Here is a 21,453-nt window from a genome sequence, read left to right on the forward strand (position 1 = left end):
TCATGCGTTTTGCTGTCTCTGGTTATAGCCTCCCCAAAGTTGATGGTTTAGCGGTTTCAGTCCCCCAAAGTTAATGGTCTAGAAAATTTTAAATGTGTATTAAAAGTTAAGTTCATGTGGCACAATTCAGAGTAAACTTTACACATTGTTAATATTGGGGGGCTCGAGCCCCCCTAAGCCCCATGGAGTCGGCGCCTATGCGAAACTAAATGATGCGTGGAGTAAAAAGTATTTACAAGTTTGATTATGTAGCCCAAGCGCACCTTTAGGTCGCGCATCCAATAACCTTAAATAGTAATAACTTTTTCGCCACTATATTCTCGGAGAATGAGTGATCTGCCAACGAATAATTATGCACTGGCTTCAACTGAAGTATATTTAAAAATACCAACAAAATAACGCAGTTAAAAAGAGTAATGAACCCAAATACTGTTCACAACATTATTATTTTTTTTGGCTAATACGGATGAGCATGCTCTTGCAAACATGTGTTCAGCTTGAGGTGGAGACCACTTTTTATCTCGCTACGTAAGTTTCGGGTTCGAGTTCCGGTACAGGCATGGATGTTATTTGATTGATTTAATTTATTTTACTTTTCATTTTTGCCACTTTTGGCTAATCGCGAAGATGAGGATGAGTGATGATATGGTGAAGGATCACTCACAAGGAACAGCATGCCCAGGCCGGGATTCGAACTCGGGACCCGACGTCGTAGCGCAATGTGTTAACCACTCCGGGATATTATTTGTGAATGTCCCTTCTTCAAGTACGTGTCCAGCTTCTTTTTGCAAGAAAAATTGGCATCAAGTATCGAGGCCATTTCCTGGGTGAAATACATGCACCGTGTGATATTTGAAAATCCATTGGAAGGAGAATTACAATAACTTAAACGATGATCATGCAGAGTTAATCATAAAGACAACTAAAAAATGTGGTATATTCATGTATAAACGCCAATTCGTTCGTATTTATTTATATTGCTTTAAGTTACATTTTTTCGCAGCTACGAAAGCACAATCAGCAATTGATAATTTAAACTATATCAAACATTATTACGTGAGAACACCGTTATACAATCTTGCACACATTTTGCAACTTATTACTCACTGTTTAACATTTCTGTTCGTAAGCTAACCTCCGTGGCTACGACGCCAGGGTCACGGGTTTGAATCCCAGCCTGGGCGTTCTTTGTTAGTGTCCTTTCATCATATCATCAATCATCCTCATCTTCGCGATTAGCCAAAAGTGGCAGAAAAGCGACGATAAAAAACAAAATTCAAATGAAACTATTGTTCATAAATCGTATTTATTATTGTCCTATTAACAATGTTTGATTGATTGATTTGTTTTATTTTACTTCATTTTCGTGCCACTTTTGACAAATTTGCGAAAATGGGAATGAGTAATGATATCATACAATATGATGAGATTGATGAAAGGACACTCACAAGCATTCATTTCCAGGCCGGGAACCACTCCACCTATTAATAATGACATGAAACTATTGAGGAATAATGATCCCATTTCAAAGCACATTCTCGAAATTTATCTTTCTTTCACTTATAGTGTAGGGTATGCGTATGTTATAAGTGTTTTAACAAAGGTTTACAACCAATAAGGTCACACACACACACAATAAGCGTTTCGGGTTCCATACCCGGTGTAGGCACATGGTGGTTCGGATTCCACTTTAAACTGTAGGTCCAGTCTCAATTAGCCTTACTGTGCATAAAGTGGACTTAAAACACCAAATCAAACAAACACACAAGAAGTAGAGTGTTGTGTCAAACTTGCACTCCTATAGGGGCTATCCACGAGTAAACAAAAACATATCGAACGGCACAATCGATTGTCGAACTGTAGCACAACAACTTCCGGTTCACGGCGGCCGGGTAATTCAAGCGCGTACTTGTGGCATTTCTTCTCGTTTTGTATACCGGATGAAATGGATCATATAAAAGCACTTGACGACGAGGAGAATAAGAGATATCAGGGCAAAGTAGAGGCCTTTGCATATCAATTGGATGAGCAACTAGGAAGTAATACGGCATTATTCCAAGATGAGATCCATTTGCTGATCGTCGTTTCATTGGCGATATTTGTAGCCTACATATTAAATAGAAAGTAATTTTTCCTACAGAGCGAGAGCGCTTAAATGCATACATTTATGTTTTAAGTGAAAAAGTGCGAGATGTACGGACATATAAAAAACGGAAAAAGGAACCTCTTTTCTTCTTTCTTCAGTCAGGACGAGTCAGAGGGATGCGGTAATTCACACTTGCTGGTTTCGTTCGCGTTTGAACGCAGAAATACAAAACGCTCAATGTTATTTTAAGTCAATTTTCTGCTATTTGTGTTAAACATGACGATGAAGATGAATAATAAACTGGAAAAATTAATGATGGGACAAACACAATGACACACCATTGCCTCACCATGGTGTTCAAACCTAGGACCTCCTCTCCATCAATGTTGATTTGATTGATTGAGTTGGTGTTTTAAGTCCACTTTGTGCACAGTAAGGCTAATCGGGACTGGACCTACAGTTTAAATTGGGATCCGAACCACATATGCCTCCACCGGGAATCGAAACCCGGAACCACTTGATTACAAGGCGACGAGCCTACCACTGCGCCATCGGGGAGGCACTCTATCTATCAATGTTGAAAAGATTTCCATTGCAAAAGACGAAAATTAATAATAGTACCCGCACTTAATTTTCTGGCTACACAAAAAATATTTCCTCTGGTTGCACAAAAATTTATTTCCTCTCGTTACACACACAAAAAAAATCTGGTTACACAAAAATTTCATACAGTTCGTGTGTACTTCAAGAACTTAACGTGTAACCTATCTGGCCATGACCAATCATCTTTTGAAAGGAAAAGTAATATTTTTGGTCATATCACTACAACAGAGAAAATCGAGATTTGAATGATTTCTCTTCTACCTTTAACGGAGTGCAAGGGGTGCGGGACGCAAAATTTTTGGTAGGGAAGGAAACAGGACGGGGTATTTTTAAAGTCCTGACGTTCAAAACGGGAAAAATAATGTTATTTCTCGAATAAATTGGGAGATTATAGGAGCGGAAAATATTCAACATTACCCGACACTAAAAAAAATGTTAATTATACACAAAATTTTACCCTCGGGTGATGATTTATTTTGCATTTCTGGAATAAAAACTGCTAATTTCAATAAATTTCGGACATTTAGTACAAAAAAAATGTAGGGAATAAACTACTTTCAAACTATTATTTTTTTTCGAAGTCTGGATCGGAATGTTATTATTATTTTTTTTTTTTTTTTTTTTTGAGGTCCCGACTTTTTGGGTTTTTGCACATCCGTTGTCATTACTGCGCAGTCTACTCATGCTAATGGTCTTCCAATTTTCACGCCTGACAGCTTGAATGCAATAATTTGGCGCCTAGATCTCGAGGAAATGGATGAAGAGAGATCCGTGAAAGATTATTTAGCCGTGATCGTAGTTTACATCCTCCTTGTACACACCCATTCGTTCCTTTCATACATGACACAATCTCAGCTCCCTTTAGCGGCATGTTGTGAGTCTACGAACCGGAAGTTGTTGTGCTACAAGTATGGCGTCCGCGCGAAGGCACTTCCTTCCGGTGGATAGCCCCTATACGAAAATAATCTTTAATTTAAACACATATATCCTTAAATAAAACTGGCCACAACCTTTCTACACTCAGTGTCACTCCTCCATGGTTATCACGTATTATTTTGGAGAAATAAAATTGTAACCACAGAGAATTTGTCGTAACCAAGGCTCTCAAATTAGGAATATAACATTTCCCCCAATTGTATCTCTATAGACAGTAGATACAGATCTAGATCTACTCATGTTTTACTTCGAGATTAACCACATACTTTAATTTGAAATAGCATCCATAGGCTATATATGTCAGCCATTTTCGCTGCAGACGCCACAAGGCAATGCGATTTTCAATTGTTTTCGGCTGGAACGTCGCTACTTCTCAACTCTGCATCCAGGAAAGACCATAAAACTGTGTGACGTAGCAGGTCAACATTTGCTACCATGTTGAACGATCCTGGAGGCGCCCTTTGGTTAGCTACAACAGATTCTCTGTGGTTATAATTTTCTTTCTCCGACCAAAATAATACGTAATGACCATGGTGGAGTGACATTGAGCGTAGAAAGGTTGTGGCCAGTTTTATTTAAGGATATATAAGTATGTTTAAATTAAAGATTATTTTCGTATAGGAGCGCAAGTTCAACACAATACTCTGCTTTTTTGTGTGCGTGTGACCTTATTGGTTGTAAACCTTTGTTAAAACTCTTATAACATACGTTAAACTATAAGTGAAAGAAAGATTAATTTCGAGAATGTGCTTTGAAATGAGATCATTATTCCTTAAATAGTTTCATACCAATGTTAATAGGCCCCCGTGGTGGGCATGAATGTTTGTGAGTGTCCTTTCATCAATTTCATCATATCATCACTCATTTCCATCTTTGCAAATTAACCAAAACTGGCACGAAAGCGAAGTAAAATAAAACAAATCAATCAATCTGCCATTGTTAATAGGACAATAATAAATATGATTTAAGAACAGTAATTTTGTTTTTTATCGTCGCTTTTCTGCCACTTTTGGCTAATCGCGATGAGGACGAGTGATGATATGATGAAATTGATGAAAGGACACTCACAAAGAACGCGCAGGCTGCGATTCAAACCTGTGACCCTGGCGTGGTAGCCACGGAGGTCGGCTTACGAACAGAAATGTTAAGCAGTGAGTATAAGTTGCAAAATGTGTGCAAAATTGTATAACAATGTTGTGTCCATAAGAAATCACGTTGTTTTCACGCAATAATGTTTGATATAGTTTAAATTATGAATTACTGATTATGCTTTCGTAGCTGCAAAAGAAAATGTAAATTAAAGCAATATAAATAAACAGGTACGAACTGGCGTTTATACATGAATATGCCACAATATGTTTAGTTGTCTTGGTGATTAACTTTGCATGATCATCGTTTAAGTTAGTGTAATACCACCCTCCTTGCAATGGATTTTCAAATATCACACTTCCTAAACGATGCATTTTTTGATATCACGCTTCCTTAAAAAGTATAGATATATTTCACATAGGAAATAGCCTCGATACTTGTTGCCAATTTTTCGTGCAAAAAGAAGCTGGACATGTACTCGACATTCACAATAACATCCCGGAGTGATTAACACATCGCGCTACGACGCCAGGGGTCCGATTCGAATCCCGGCCTGGGCATGCTGTTCCTTGTTAGTGTTCCTTCACCATATCATCACTCATCCTCATCTTCGCGATTAGCCAAAAGTGGCAAAAATGAAAAGTAAAATGAATTAAATCAAGTAAAATGAATTACATCAATCAAATAACATCCATGTTTATACCGGAACTCGAATCCTGAACTTAGGTAGCGATATAAAAGGTACTTGGGTTCATTACTTTTTTTTAACTGCGTCATTCGGTTGGAATTTTTAAATATACCTCAGGTGAAGCCAGTGCATAATTATCTGTTTACAGATGATTCTTTCTCCGAGAATATAGTGGCGAAAAAAGTTATTACTATTTAAATCTATCGGATGCGCGACCTAGAGGTGCACTTGGGCTACATAATCAAACTTGCAAGTATATACTTTTCACTCCACGCATCTGAGTTCCGCCGCGCCATGTTGCAAAGCAGACTACCACAGATTTGCAGACGACAGTTGACGGCAGGCAGCGAGAGAATTTTATGTTGAGTGAAGCCGCGGTCGCTCCTTCTCAACAACCAGGTAGCCTCCAGGGTTCTTGCTACTCAACAATGTTGGGTTGCTGAGTGATCCTGGAGGCGCCCATTGGGTGGTAGATTTTTGGGGTAGTAAATAATCTGTGGTGGGCAGAACAGAATTTTTTTGGTCGGGACGGGAAGAATTCACAATATCCCGACTGGACGGAAAAAATGTTCAAAATTTCCCGAAGCTCTGAAAATCTCGAATTCTACACGTTATTTTCACCTTAAGTAATTATTCTTGCATTTCTGGAATAAAAACTAGGTTGGAATTAGTTAGGGGTGTGCGGGATCCCGAAAAGGCGGGAACGGGTAAGAAATTTCCCGTCCCGATCCAGACTTCGGGAAATGACTTCCCGAGTAGTCGGGAAATACCGAATGGTCATTTTAAAAAGTTGTTAATTCTTGACGTTTTCTGCATTGCAAGTGTCTAGAACTTATCGGAAATTGTTTGTTTTTATTCCAGAAAGTCAAAAACAATCACTCAAGTTGAAAATGAAGTGTAGAATTCCAGATTTTCAAAGCTTCGGGAAATTTCAAACATTGCCCGTTCCGAAAATTTCCCGACTTCGTCGGGAAATGGCCGGTTTTCATATCCCGAATGTCGGGATTTAAAAAATTTCCGGTCCCGACCAGTGATGTGCCGTAGACCAGCGGCGGCTCTAAGGGGTTGAGCCGCCGTGCCATGGCTCTACCCTCAGAAAAAGAAAAAAGCACTTGCTTTGCCAAAATATAGTTTAATTAATACATTTACGAACGAGGAGATTCGAAACTCGTAAGCGTTCAAGCTTACGGCCGCCTCAATTCCTGCGCCGCATCCCCAGCTGTTCTCTCACTTACTCTGGACCAGCATAGTCTGGCCTGTACGCAGAGGCATGAACAGTCTCCGCAGTTAACGAGCGAGGAGTTGGTAGCCCAGTGGTAGCCATAAAACAACGAGCCGTGCCTCTTTTCGGCTGGTACGACGCGAAAGCTTTCGCATTGTGTTGACATAGTTGCAAACTTCACAGAGAAGTGACTAATCCTGACCGATTTGTAATACTCGTTGGAGAAGTAATTTGCGAGAAAGATACTTTCCTGCATACTTGGCAAGAACGAACGTAATATCTTCCCCAAATTTATATAACAATTTAGACAGATGCGTCTAAAGAGCCATCCACACTTTTTTGTTATCGATTTCTTCCTTAAGAAAAGATATATCCCTTGCTCTCACGCACACAGATACTCACGTGTTGCAACTGACGTTGACAATATAGAAGACATTTAATGTACACAAGAATTGCCTAAATTTCCCAGGGGATTTTTTACTTTAATATTTGTAAAAAATCACACGGAAAATCTATCAGCATAAGAATTTTACATGAAGATATAATTCAATTTCTTGCATTGAATTCTAAAAATTGTAGATCTAGTTCATTTAGCAGATAATCATATTTCCGAAAGGTACGAAGTACGTACTTGAAGCATGGTTTTGGCGGAAGTGACGTCACCTAGTACAGTTCGAAAGCGCCAAGTACAGGAGTACGCAAGTGCATTTCTCGCAGTGCAGATGGAAGCTGACTCGGTCACGTGATTTCCACACTCGTTGTTCGTTTGTTTAAAATCGCGGAGGTAGAAAGTCAGCAACACAGGTTAAATATACGTTATGGGTCAGCAAGTTGTTGGTTAAGGAGCTTCTAATGTGTGGAAGTGTATGTGTACGAACCAGTGGCGTAGCGTTATAGTACGCCCGTACGCCCGGCGTTCCCAGATTTAAAATTTCAAAAATGCTTAAATGCTGTGATTATAAAGTAAAACGTGACTAATTTCATATATGTTTGACCTTCATGGCATTATAATGCTATTTTTCGCGATCCGCTTGCAACGCTCCACTCTCAACACTCGTTCTAGCATCTCTTTTCAATGCCTTTTCCGGCCGGACGCCGAGCAGGTTCGGCGTACAGGACTCATATATTCCTTGCTGCCTTTATGGAGGGAAAGCTTCCATTTCTACAGCACGCGCGTAAATGGGCTCTCTTACGCCAGGGTACGAGAGGTCTACCGTGATTGGTTCATGTGACCCTTCCTGCCTTCTGAAGCAGACGACAGCGGCAGAATTCCTACCCGGTTCTTCGCAACTCGTGCTATGTGATGCTACAATACGAAATATTGACTGACGTAACTTTACCAATCTCAAATATACTGCTTCTTAATGGCCACTGCATTGTATAATTTATCGCACGAACAGCGATGTGTATTAGAAACTAAAAGATCAACACAGTTTTTGTCAAATAAGTTGGTGAAGTCCTCGTGGTAGAAATTCACCCTGTGGCTGCTCTACCACTTAACCCGCAAAACTATCATTTTCTTATTGTATTTTTTCGTTATTATCTAAGTACTTAATATTGTGTGAATGGAAATGTTTAGCATTCATTTGAAAACTCTTAACATCGAATGGTCTCTGGAGAAAATTATTTTAAAATGTTTATCAGCATTCTCAAGATGTAATAAACAGTGGTCTGAATTACTAATCGGCACTGTTACGTCACTAGAGTGTACGATATTTGGATCATCCACTCTGCTTTTCACAGTGCGCCAAGACGACAGAGGTCCCTGGTTCGAATCCCGGCGTGAGCACGGGTGTTCTTTGTCAGTGTCCCTTCATCAATATCATCACTCATATTCATATTCGCAATTAACCAAAAGTGGTAGAAAAGCGAAGTAAAATAAACCAAATCAATCAGTAGTTGGATCGCCCACAACAATGACGTCTACTGTTGTGCAGAGGCGCTTGTAATTCAGGTAGGTTTTTAATGACTTGCGTCATGCAGAAAGATATAAAAAAAGGTATAGAACACCAGAGTTCAAAACATCTGTGGCATAGTGAGGCATCTAATTTTCTAGCTAAAACATGCAATGATGATGTTTTATTGAAAACCCAGATTACTTAAAGCAAATAATACCTGTGGCGACTAATACCATAAGTAAATTATTAAGCAAGAAAGGGCCGACTCTTTCTTCGGACTTGGCGTTCCCAGCCGAAATGTCCATGCTACGCCACTGGTACGAACATTTGAAAATGCAACGTGATTTCTATGGTGAAAAACAAGTGTTTATAACGTGGGGAAAACAACGAGTACTCAGCTTTATCTACTGATCGTATTTGGCGCTGCAGTCGAAGTGCAATTCGAGAGACTTTCACTTCCAGTCCAGTGATGCCAAACTCAGGGAAATTTCCCTCGGCACAGGGAAATTTGAGGGTGAAAAGGGAAATTTAATGAAAAATAGCTAAAAAACAGGGAAATTGAAACTCACTTTTTCGTTTTATTCTTTTAAAAAGTTCGAAAAGATTTTTTTTGAGCGTGAACTTTTTCCAAATGAATAGTTACCAACGGTGACACTTTTCAGTAAGCTTTCTTTCTCCCTGTTATAAATGACCTTGACCGGTCAGTCTTATATTTGTCACGTTTCCTAGAAAGGCCTCAATGCACGAGCAGCGCTGCACCTGGAAAGAATTTGGGACGGGATTTTCATTTTTTTTTCTTGTTGAGTCCATCATTTCAGAACGTGTCTTAGTGGCTGTGTGTGTGACTTTGTGTGTCCTGTGTCGTTGCAAGGAGAATGAAAGAGGTGACTGATAGGAGGCTACATGCTACTCCCAAAAAGGTTAGAAAACGTCGTGGGGATTTATCTGCGGATGAAAAGATATCTGGGAAACATGTGAAAAAAATCGTATTGAGTGGCTGCCCATTACTTCACACTTTTATGATTTTCATAAATATTTAATAATAATAATAATAAAGTTTGTTCCTCAGGCAAAACAGGCGTCAAAAGAAAAATATTAACAGCAGGCCCCTAGCTAAGCTTTGACAATGGGTGGGTTTCAAAGTCCGACAATCATTGCGCCGCAGACGAAATTTTTTTTTTGGTTTGGGGATTTTTTCAGTACATTAGTGTTTTATTTTAAAACTCAAATGTTTATTATAGGATAATTATATTATGAAACTATGATCAGTTTCTAGTATTTTATTCAATGGGCGGTTTGAACCCACTAAACCGCCTTATATACGGTCCTGATTAACAGGTATAGTAATACAAAGATACAGCTTCAGATGTGTTTTGAAAATCGAGGGAAATTTAGGTCGAAAAAGGGAAATTGTACACTGGTAAAAGGGAAATTCTGCATTCGGAGATTGACAACACTGTTCCAGTCCCGACTTGAAGACCGCACTCCCAAGACCGTACTCGGAGGATGCTCGCTTCAAGTACGGTCTTGCACCTTTGGGACACGGGCTTTGTAACACAGATTGTTGATGTACCGTCTGCCGTGCTGGGGTTGCAAATTATAAACAAAGCAAGGCGAGAATACCGTGATCGACTCGGTGTCTCTAATTGTTCAGTGTTTTTCTTTTTAGTGAAGTGAAAGTGTCCGATGGTGTGTGAAAGGAAGGGTAGTTAGTAAAGATGAGTCAGACCAGTGGCGTCTCGTCCCTTGGGGCTTCCGGGATTAGCCCCTAAAGAAAAACGGACGTATTGACGTAATTCTCAATCACCATAACGCATAACTATCACACAGTCTTTTAAAAGACGATTTTTACCCACGTAAATTCATCGTCCGCTGCGATGGATACGAAAGCGCTCCTAATGGCATTGATGTCAGTTTCGGTCTGTGGGGCACGTCGCAAAGGAAGACGTGGCCTACACCCACCTAAGCTACAGTGAAGGTCACATGGTAGCAGAGAGGGAAGGGAATAGTGCAATGGCTTTGAGTGCTGATTCGGGGCTAGCTCCTTGCGTCGCGTTCGATCTCGAGTGTTGTTCTGTAGTGTTTTGGTGGCTTTCATTCGCTATGTTTGAGTGAGTTTGGCAGGGTTGATGTTTGAACACAAATTGATGAAGGACATAGGCTGTCAATTATAAGACACAATGAAAAAAATGGGCATATATTAAATAGAATTATTGATTGCTTAAAATTCTGTGGTCGACATGAACTTGCTCTATGAGGACATAATGAAAGAGAACAATCTTTAAACTACAGCGCCTTGAATAACGTAGTGTGGAAAACGGCAGTTCTCCACACTCAGGCTGGTTCCACCGAAAATGATCTCCTAGAGGCGCTGGTGTTGAACCCGGTGCTTGGTATTCGTCTGCTTATAATGGAAGTAAATGGAGTTTTCGCTGCAACGTCTGATTCTTTTACATGAAGCATTTCTATGAATGTGATAATTGCTATGATATTTGGTACAATGGTCGCGAAGATATTAACAAACATTCTAGACAGTCGACCACGTCCTGTTATTGTTTATATACTTTCGTTAATAATACGGGAGAAAAAATATGTGTGGAATGCTCTTGGCAAGTGACAAGTGACAAGCAACATGGTGCCTTCAGTCTATTGGTAAGCGTTCACTGCTAACTGTGCGAACAACAGAAAGGCGACACGAAAAACTGCACATTACAACAACAGATCTAGGCGACACGATAAGTCACACGTGTCGCTTGTGCGTTGCTCAAACTGGGCCATTTCCTCAATAGCTTGCAACATGTTCTGTGGTTTGTTGTTCGCGCATGCGCAATGCAATGAGTGTCTTGCTTTAGGGAGATTGCGCACCAAAGCGACGAGGGGCACGCGACACTTATCGCTTGAGGATTTCACCAACCGAACCCTGGCCTGTGTTTCCCGTCATGCCGCTACGATGTGAAATGTTGCTCTTGATTGGCTCGTTTCCAAGCAACATGTGTCACTTCGGTGTGAAAGTTGCCTTGGACCGAAGGACTCGTGTCCCTTAGGTGTGAAATCCTCGTATCATTAGTCGCGTGTCGCTTTGGTGTAAAATATCCTTGAGGAAACGGTGGAGTCAGAGCTTGTGTATCCCTAATGTTCGAAAAGGCTGCATTGATTACGGACTGCTCGCTTCCAAGCGACACTTGTGGTTTGTCGCCTCTGTATGAAATATCTCTCAGGATACTATTTATATTCTAATAACATAGAAAAATAAAACTCTAGTACACAATCCAACACCTGACGTCCGGAATAACTTTGCGATGTTTTTTCTTGTGTTACGCATGCTATTTATTTATTAATTTTATTTTACTTTTCTTTCCAAATTAATGTCATTTCGTGACTGCAAAGCACTCCACAAATATAACTGTTTCCATCAATTCACGTACCGCCTTTCAAGACAAACAAATCTACATAATATATTCCAAAAACTAACAAAGCTGCATTACTTTCATAAGAAAATTAGCACCGACATTGATCACACTGCCATCTATGTTTCTCATCCATCTGGGGAACCAGTTTCTTGGGTCGTTTTCAGAGGCATCTTCCCAGATTTATTATCCCTTCATAGAAGAGGGAAAACTAAAGAGGGAACTTCGTGTTCTTTATTGTAGTGAAGAGTTGAAAAACAAACTCTATCAGTAGATTGCTTTCATTTTTTATTTAAAATTATTTAGAGGGTACCTTTTCAGAAATAGTAAAAATGACAAACATAATTTAATAACTCCAATGGCAACAGCTGAATCTGAACGATGTTTCAGCACATTGAAGCGTATTAAAACCTGCTTAAGAAATGCAATGGGACAAAACAGACCAAATGCCTTGGCACTTGCTTACAATAGAGATAGAATACATTTCAAACATAGAGGGCTTCAACGAAAAAGTAATAACAAAATTTGCTGAGCAGAAGAACAAGAGTCAACGTTCGTAGAAAGGTATGTTTCACAACAATACCTATTTCTTTTGTAATCATGTGGATTGTCATTATATTTTAAATTCTTTAAAAAAAAGAAGTCCAGTTTTGTAGTTTAGAAGAAGATAAATACCCATTTTTTTTTTTTTTTTGTAATTCATGTAATTTGTCATTACATTTTAAATTCTTTCAAAAAAGTAAGTCCAGTTTTGTAGTCTAGAAGAAAAAATACCTATTTTTTGTAATTCGTGTGAATTGTCATTATATTTTAAATTCTTTAAAAAATAAGCCCTGGCCAAATTTGAGGCCACGAGACACCACGGAGTCAGACATACACTGTTTTCCAAGGTACTACGATATTAAATTAAAAGTTAAACAACTTGGCTGTCCCACGCCAGATTTAAACATCAATTCTATTTAAAAATATCAAAAAAATGGTAAAGGTGACAGGCGTCGAAATGTTAATAGTCGCATCTATTTCCTAGAAATTCTTGCCGGCCTCTGCACAACATGCTACGACGCCAGGGATTGCGGGCTCGAATCTCGGCCTGGGCATCGGTGTTCTTTGTGAGTGTTCACTCATCCTTATCTTCGCGATTAGCCAAAAGTAGTACAAATGCAAAGTAAAATAAACCAACCTTAGTAACTCTGAATTTTTGTCTGCAATTTTAGTAAACAAAGCTCCATTAAAATTACCTCTTTCATTAGATTTCTATGGCATATGCTAGCGAAAATTTTTCGATTTCTTGATCACGTTGGCACTACCCCTCATATTAGCTGCAAGCCGCCACTGCCGTAGACTATAAGTTTACGTCTACATGCGTTGTCTACGCGTAATCTACACAAAGATTGCATTGGCTTATAGTTTACATAGTCTACTGTAGACGATGCAAACAACAGGGAAGACAGAAATCCCAGTGCTTTTGAAAGAGAAAGTATTATTTTCTTCAAACATGTCTGTAATCTGGGCCTACAACCAACTTAAGACCATCCGACATAATCAAAGTTATTGAATTTTCAATAACGAGAGGAAAATGGACTATCGGAAGAAAAACAAATGACAGCCATAGTGAAAACTGACATTATTTTTTACACTGACAAGAGGGAAGGCTAAAAATATTTTTTTGTTTTGTTACTGCATAGGAAAGTGCATGTGTCTTTAAAGGAGATTTTTTCACGTGTGAAAGGTGAAAATAGAATTAAATCAAATCTTGTAATTCTACAGATATGCATTTTTTGGGGTGTGTGGTGACAAGTTTATTTTGCAGTTCAATTAATACCTAGTGAATTGGTTGAACACAAATAAATACTTAAAACACTTATTTCTGGGCATTAGAATTCTTCACTCTCTCTATGTCCACCTGCTGATACTTGATGCTGCTTCTAGAACCTAGAACGATGTGCGTGCCTTGCACGGGGAACATCGAGCGCGATGTTGTCAACGTAGATTACATAGTTTAGTCAACATTGTCTACAGGTAGAATGTAGACAATCGTTTACGCGTAGACGCACATCACTGGTACCGACCAAAAAAAATTCTGTTCCACACACCCCTAGAATTAGTACAACTCTTTCTTCTTCTTCTATCTAACCCAACCTAACATAGCCAATCAGATTGCTTCAATCTGTAGTGGCAGCAATCTAAAAACTAAAAAAAATTCGATAAGTTACAGTCAGTTTCAAGGCAGAAAACGTCGAGAATTAACGACTTTTTGAAATTACCATTCGGTATTTCCTGACTGCTTGGGATCGGGATGGAATTTTTCTTTTCCCGATCCTGGTCCCGACTTTTCGGGATCCCACACACCCTTAGCTGCTACAACCATTTTCGTCGTCGTCTTCTTCTAAGAAACAATTCCAACACTTGTCCTACACAGACCGGCCATATTTGAAGCAACACTAGCACTCACGTGATAATTTTCATCGTGACATTTCTCCAACTTTTCAGGAGGTAGCGATTGCTGCTAAAACCTTTTCAAACATTCCCATTGGGTGGTAGATTTTTGGGGTAGTAAATAATCTGCGGTGTGCAGAACAAATTTTTTTCTTGGTCGGGACAGGAAATGTTTTGAATCCCGACATTCGGGACGGGAAGAATTCACAATTTCCCGACTGGACGGGAAATGTTCAAAATTTCCCGAAGCTCTGAACATCTCGAATTCTACACGTTATTTTCACCTTAATTATTTATTCTTGCATTTCTGGAATAAAAACTAGGTTGGAATTAGTACCACAACTCTTTCTTCTTGTTCTATCTAACCCAATCTAACATAGCCTCACTAATGACGTCACGTCAGTCAATCAGATTGCTTCAAACTGTAGTGACAGCAATCACTACCTAAAAACTAAGAAAATCTCTATAAGTTCCAGTTACTTTTAATGCAGAAAACGTCCAGAATTAATGACTTTTTTAAAATTACCGTTCGGTATTTCCCGATTGCTCGGGATCCCGAAAAGTCGAAAATTTATTTCCCGAAGTTGAAATCCCGCACACCTGTACTCTTAGAAGACAACGACCAAAAATGGTTGTAGCAGCAATACTGACCATTCGGAAACAGTCTGCGAATTTCGGAATTATTGTCTCTCCACTACAAAGTATGTAGTTTTTGTTCCGGAAACTTGATGGGAAAATAAGCATGTAGAAGTCGAAGTTTTCACAATGTCGTAAATTCGTACATATCTCGTTCCAAACCACCCAAACGTTGGGATTTTACAAATTCCCATCCTGTACAAGCCTCTCTCATGATGAAGGCATGCAATAGTTTCCATCCCTACACGTAATTGCTCCTTAATTACTCTAAAGGAGTTGTTATGGGCTTGCAGGGATGGTAAAAATAGAACAAACACAACAAAATGAGATAGGGAACCCTGGTTCGGAAATGCTGCAGTCAAAAGTTGCAAGCTAAAACCTTCAAAGGGTAGGCAAACACGTACTAAGCAGAGGGGAACCATAAAAAATGTCTGGGGAAGTGGAAAACAAACACAGAAGAACCAATGTAGTGCGTTTAATGAGTAGTAACTGCAGCCATCATTACAGCAGTTCTTCAAAGTGACGTTCACCTGCCTCGATACAGTCATGACAGCGTCGCAATAAGCTCCGACGCATTCGCTCTAATATCCCAGGAGTCATTCGGACCAGATCACGGGCTGCAAGGATTCTTGACAAGAGTTCCTCTACATTACTCACAGACAACACAAAAGTGGGGTCAGATCAGGTGTACGGGCAGGCCAAGCAACAGGTCCACCTCTCCCTATCCACAGCTGTGGGAGGGTCTGTGTCAGAATATCACAAGCACCAGCTACGAAGTGGGCTGGGGCCCCATCATGTTGAAACCACATGCGTTGACTAACGAGAAGTGTGACATATTCCAATAACTCGGGGAGGATATCTCTCAGAAACACAGTGTACACTGGTCCAGTTAATTGTGGCGGTAAAAGATACAGACCTATTAAATGTTCGCCGACATGTTTACAGCAAATCTGTCTAGATGGCCCTTCACGATTGTGGCAAAGGGATTTTCATCGGCCCATACATGGCTATTGCGACTATTCAGCATTCCGTCTCTCGTGATACAGGCCTCATCAGTGAAAAGCACACAGGCATGGAACAGGTTTTTCAGGAAGTATAATTGTAAGAATTCCATGGAAGGTATTGGGGAAGGGGAATAAGCATGCTCAATTAAAGCAGAATGCCATTTTTGTTAAGACTTTTTGGTGAAATTATTTAAATATATTATTTTCCTTCAAACAACAAGCACCATAAAAGGCACCTTCTCGCCAACCTGTGCGTAACAGGTTGTGTAACTGTACAAGATAAATGGTGTTAACATTTGTTGAGATCTTCCATATCTGTGTAAGTGACCCACCATTTTCTGGCACATTATTAGTTGAAAAAATTGAATAACTTACTTCAGTAAACGCAATGTGCGCAAAGTTTCTTTAAAACTCAGAATATTATTATTATATGAAGGGCTCGGGTGAAAAACATGGTAAGTGACATTTTAGTCATTTTTGAGTTACAAATTAAAATGTGTTAGCCTTCAATTTTTGAGTGAAATTGCCATGTCATACAATATGGATTGGACTCCATGAAGCCTTGTGAAATTGGTAAACACAACACGAAAACAATTTATCTATAGCATAGCTTCTAATAACCTTTTTTCTTAATGAACTCAGAAATGACCAAAATGTCACTTACCCTTACACTTTTACACCTGAGCCCTTCATATAGAACATACAAAGTTTATTTTGCTAGCAATTACCAAGTATAAAAATAAAATATTCAAAAAATGGTTACCCATATATAATTATTGACAAATCAATTTGGTTGGGACACATTAAAAAAATAACCTTCCCCGAAAAAGTCTACGAAAGAGAGATCCGTATGTTCTTTATCAGAAATAGAAATAACCTGCCCACAAGAGTGAGCCACCCGTTCAATTCAGGTTGATTGCTTAAGCCGGCTTTAGACGAAAGCATTTCCTTTAATGCTTCCGAAAATTTTATAACAGATAGTACTTTAAACGAAAGCATTTTATGGAACATTTTGGTTAGCTGTTGAGATTACAGTGCACAATACATACAGCACGAAAGGCACGTCAAAGTTACACCGTCAATGCTGTGTGCACGGTGTTTGCAATTGAAACAACTAAAATATTCTTCCACATGTGTACAGTAAACGCTGTAAAGTATGTATTTAATCAGTGCCATTCTTCTCTACCTAAAACCATTTAAAATGAAGCGATATATTCCCCTCGGTTGAATAGTTATCATTAGAGCCCGGATTTCCATGCATAAACAAACGGCAAAATATGCACGAAAAATATCAAAAATATGCACTAAGATATGCATGAACAATATACAATTTTTTCCCCCAAACATCTTACCTTAAAAAAATATCAAAAATATGCCCTAAGATATGCATGAACAATATACAATTATTTTTTTTTCCAAGCATCTTACCTTAATGACCTCTGTTGCAATGAACTATGAACGTTTTTCTTAGGTTTTCTTCTGTAAACCCTCTGCATTTAGCAGTGAGATCGAGAAGTTCCTTCCTACATCAGCAGAAGTCACTGGTGCATGTGAGAAACACCAAACTTCCTCCTATGTTAGGTCCTCTTCAAAGTCCACATTTTCACCATTCAGTACATTTCCAATATCACAGATTGTTCTGTACCCGGGATTTTTGTCTAATGCTTGGCGAAGTTTTTCTGATGCTATTTTGTCAACACCGTGAGTTTCACTGGACAAAGTTTGCGATACTTTGCCCAACAAGGACAGTGAATGCTGCAAAGGATTAGCTATTACGGGACTCTATGTGTGTAATAATTGCACACTTCTAGAGAAACATTTCTGTGACACACAAATAGCGGCTGCATCTTCTGGTTTTTGTGAGTATGACTGCCTTCACTTCATTGAAATTTTCTGCATAATATGACACAGCTTGTAGCCACGAGCCCCATCGTGTTAATACCGGTTGCAGAGGTAACACAACATCTTTCGCCAGTTCGCGAAAGAGACGTACTCGCGAAGGAGCTTTCACAAATACTTTCTTTACATTTGATACAAGTGCGTCTACTTCCGGGTATTGGTATCTGATTATTTCTGCTACGCGATGAAGACCGTGTGCAAGACAAGTCAGATGGACTAATTTAGGATACAACACTTTCAAACCAGATGCTGCTTTGACAATGTACGGGGCCGCGTCAGTAACAAACAGTAACACATTGTCATACTGGATGTGATCTGGCCACAACAAAGTTAACGAATCGTTAATGAATTTGGCAATTGTGGAATGATTCACTTTCCCAAACACCTCGATATTCAGTAAGTAGGGTTTACCACTTGCCTTCATTGCACCAACAACAGCATTGCAAACACAACGTCCTGCCGCGTCAATAGTCTCATCGATAGACACCCATATTTTCTCGTGCTTCAACGCTTCCTGAATTTCTCCCATGACCTCATTAAAACAAACAGTCACATAGTTTTTACGTAGCGTTGATTCATCTGGCACCTTCTTTCCCGTGTACTTTTCAAGGAAACCTCGTAGATGGGCATTGCTCAGTTTCCACAAAGGAATATTAGCACTCACAAAGGCAGGACACAGATCTACATAGAATGTATCGCTTACTGTGCATTCAGATGTTAATTAATGGACGTGGTAGTAAGCAGTTGTTGTTTACTGCGCGATCTTCTCTGAAGGGCTTCCCTGTGTCTTGCTGTATTGACATGTTGAGAAACTTGAAATTTCTTCTCTGCTAAAACTTTCTTCGCACACCACACAGAACAAAACTGACCCATCTTCTGTGAATACACCACTTCCAAATTATTGTACGTGTTTATGCAACAATACCGCCTTACTGGATTTTTCAGGTGGCATGTTTAACAGAACACAAAATAAGTTTACACATTCTTGAACTCCTTTGATACTGACAGCAGAAACCCTTTCCAAATAGTTGCCAAGTAGCGAGAAAGGCTACGCGCTAGTTGACAGTTGTAAAAGCATCAGAAGGAGCTATATCGCTGTTCTTTAAAAAGCGCTACATAAAATGCTGAAAAAAAACTTTTAAAAAATTATAGTGTTGGTATGTTCGCCATTCGGTTATCGCCTCGCTATTTCCTCTTGGTAGACTATGAAATATGCTAGTATGTGGCAATCAAATTCGAAATATGCCTTATCCTGCAAAGTTTAAGAAATATGCATGCACAACAAAATTCACTCAAAATATGCACTTATATGCTCTATCATATGCGTCTCAAAAGACTCTTTACAAGTTCGTCGAAAAGAAAAAAATATATTCCATAAGTTTTTGCATGCTACATGAAACATGCATTTCGCATATAAATCCGGTCTCTAGTTATCATCATTTAAAAGTGTGAAGTGATACGTTGTTTACATGTCACGCGACCGCCATTACATTTGCACTCGTGACCATGAGGTTGCTTCTGATTGGTTATGCTATGAAAAATGCTACGGAAATAGAGCCGGTTCTATCCTTGAGAAATGCCATGAAATCTGAAATGCCATAAGATTTCTCACTTTACATGGTAGCTTTTGTTCATGGCATAAATGCTAAGGAAAATGCTTTTGTCTAAAGCTGGCCTTATACTATGAGTCTGGAATGATCTATATTGAAGAAAGCTTATTAGTAGTTTGGGCATCCTTGCTCTTTACCTGATATTTTATCAACTTTTCACGAGATTTGGGCACAATGCACAAGTTTTCGTTTTCGGCACCGAAACAAGAAAGTTGGACAATAGTAAACATCGCCGCAACCTGTGAAAGTACAAGCATACTGAAAGTAATGAGCAACAATTTTAGAAAAAACAGAATCCATCAATACATGGAAACAAAGTAAATCATTGCAAAATACAGACTTTACTGAACACGTCGGGGTAGTGTGATGTCATTAGCTTTGATCGTGTGAGTCCAGGCAGTTGTTTCAAAATGGCTGACAGTGACGTTTCGTTTCGACAAAATGCTGTGATTGAATTCCTTGTTAAAGAGGGAATTCCTGCTGCTGAAATTCACAATAGACTTCAATATGAATATGGAGATGTATGTACGTAACGCAACATGGAAGGAGTTGACAATATCATTAAAGAAGACAGATACACTGTGGATACAATTGCAGCAGTACTTCAGATAGGACACAGTGCAGTGCAGGATGTGATTGCAAGGTTAGGCTATCGAAAAATGTGTTGCTGCTCGGTCCCACGTTTATTGAAAATAATGCAGCCCGCACTCTGCTCAGTTCACCATGGAGGAAAATGGGGTGGAAACTTCTGCCTCACCCTCACTACAGTCCCGACTTTGCACCCTCCAACTATCCTCTATTCGGTTTTGTGAAGGAGCAGTTACGAGGCCAATGCTACCAGATGATGGAGGATATTCAGAAAACAGTGTGTCAGTGTCAGCGAGCAACTGGGACGAAGTTCTACCATAAGGGTATTTTCAAGCTTCCAGAAATGTGGGGAAAATGCATGCAGGGAAAGGCTGTTGAAAAGTAGAGAAAAGTCTGTAGATTATGATGTAATATGTTTTTCTTTAATAAAACCAAAACTCTGTTCATGAAAAATTGTTGCTCATTACTTCCAGTATGACCCTCATATTAACACCCTAGTAAATTAACACTCTGGGTAGTTTGGAATGAAACAGATCTAAACAATTTCTTGCTCGATTCGCTCGCAATAGTGCTTTGAATTACATGTGTTTGGCATTTTGTCTACATGACTGTGAAGTTCACTACTAATATTGTTGGTATACTACACTTACTTTAAAGAAGGTGCATTATTTTAATGGTGTAGTTCTATTAGAAATATTATTGTATTATTGATTCCCTGTATCCTACAATAATTGTACAAACTGTACTGCATAGTCATCATCATCACTGCCGTTTCCTGCCTCTGGCTGGGTCGGTATAGAAGTCAAGAATCTCCATTTTTTTCTGGTCTTCCACCAGTCCTCTCTTTTCACGGTGTTCAAATCTTGTCCTCTTCTACAAACGCTCTCGGCTATCTGCTCTTTCCACCGACATCTTGGTCTCCCCTTGGCCTTATTCCCACTGCTTGTGCATTGTAAGCTCTTACTGGTAGTCTTTCTGCATCCATCCTCTTCATGTGTCCGAACCATCTCATTTGTGGCTGATCTATGCTGTCTTGACGCTCCACCACACCCACTGTCTGTCGGATCTCCTCATTCCTTATTCTATCCCATCTAGTCTTCCCCAATATACTAGTTAAAAATTTCATCTCCACTGCCTGCATCTTTGTTTTGTCTCTCTGTGTCACTGTCCAAGTCTCTGCTCCATACGTAATTATTGGCACATTGTATGTTATACAGGGTGGCACATATTGTATCTACCAATGTAAGTTGGCAACCCTGTCGGAACACAGGTGTGGATTTGCACAAGTTTCCCATGCTTAGGCAGATTAAAGTCTGTCAATTGGTCTGCCATGGAACGTTGACCCGTTCAG

Source organism: Lepisma saccharinum, chromosome 27, assembly GCF_977018435.1.
Source record: "Lepisma saccharinum chromosome 27, izLepSacc3.1, whole genome shotgun sequence".
Taxonomy (NCBI): Eukaryota; Metazoa; Arthropoda; class Insecta; order Zygentoma; family Lepismatidae; genus Lepisma; species Lepisma saccharinum.